This window comes from Carlito syrichta, unplaced genomic scaffold (genome assembly GCF_000164805.1).
Source record: "Carlito syrichta isolate Samal-C Ts95f unplaced genomic scaffold, Tarsius_syrichta-2.0.1 Scaffold289207, whole genome shotgun sequence".
Lineage (NCBI taxonomy): Eukaryota > Metazoa > Chordata > Mammalia > Primates > Tarsiidae > Carlito > Carlito syrichta.
In genome coordinates, this window is record NW_007233303.1 from 9,487 (window position 1) to 10,935 (window position 1,449).

Genomic DNA, 1,449 nt, shown 5'->3' on the forward strand with positions numbered 1-1,449 from the left:
GTCTGGGTGACAGAGTGAGACTCCAACTCAAAAAAAAAAAAAGAAAGAAAGAAAAGTGAATTAAATCCCAAACCACAAGGTGGACAATCTCCAAAGCCCCACACTCACCCCCAAGCACTCAGCAGTTCTCAGTCCCTGGCAGGGAGAAAAACGAAAACATCAAAGGGATTTTCTCTGAGTCCTTCTTGTTGCTCAGTCCAAGACCTTGGAATCATCCTTGGCTTTTCTCTCTACACTGCATCCAATCCACCTGGAAATCCTGTTGATTCAACACTAAACAAACATCCAGAATTCAGAAATGATAAGATCTGGGTCAAAATAATCTAGTGGAGGTCGTGGAGCTTGGGGGAGGGATAGGGAGAGAGGCACACCATCAACAAAACAATTTTGCTGAATATGAATAGCTAAGGCTGAGATGGAGATTCAGCCTTCCTCTACTTTTTTATCTATTTGACAATTTCCAAAACTAAAGGTGTAACCCCTCCCAGTCCCCTCCTCCATGAATACGACCACTTCTCCCCACCTCCATGCCCTATCACCCTGGTTCAAGCCACCACCAACTCTCTCCTAGACTACTGCAGGAGCCTCTTCGTTGGTCTCCTGGCTTCTCCGCTAACCTTCCTGTGATGACTAATCTTGATTGAGCCACAGGGTGCCCAAATATTTGGTCCAACTTTATTCTGGGTGTTTCTGTGAGGCTGTTTTAGATGAGATTGACATTTTTGTTATTATTTTTTAATTTTTTGAGTAAGAGTCTCACTCTGTGCCCAGGTTGGAGTGCAGTGGCATGCTCATGGCCACCGCAGCCTCGCCCTGCTGGGCTCCGGCGATCCTTCCACCTCAGCCTTCTAAGGAGCTGGAACTATAGGCACGTGCCACCAGGCCCAGCTAATTTTTTGATTTATTGTAGAGATGAGGTCTTGCCAAATTGCCCAGGCTGGTCTGGAACCTGCAGTCTCAGGCAATCCTCTCACTTCAGCCTCCCAAAGTGCTGGGATTATAGGCATGAGCCACCGTGCCAAGATTAACATTTAACTCCGTAAAATGAATAAAGCAAGTTGCCCTCTTTAATGTGGGTGAGCCTCATCTCATCTGTTGAAGGCTTGAATTGAACAACAAGTCTGAGAGTTTTTCCTGCCAGATTCCCTTCAATCTGGCACAAAGTCTTTCTCTGCCTTTGGCACTGAACTGAAATACATCAGTTCTTCCTGGGGCTTGAGCTTGACAGTATTCAGAGGGGAGCTACACCATCAGCTCTCCTGGTTCTCCGACTTTCTGAATCAAACTTGAACTAAACTATCAGCTCTCCTAGGTCTCTGGAACGTGCTTTGTACATCTTGGTACCTGCTAGACTCCATAATCACATAAATCAATACCCTTATACTAAGCCTCTTTGTATACACACACACACACACACACACACACACACACACACACACACACACACAC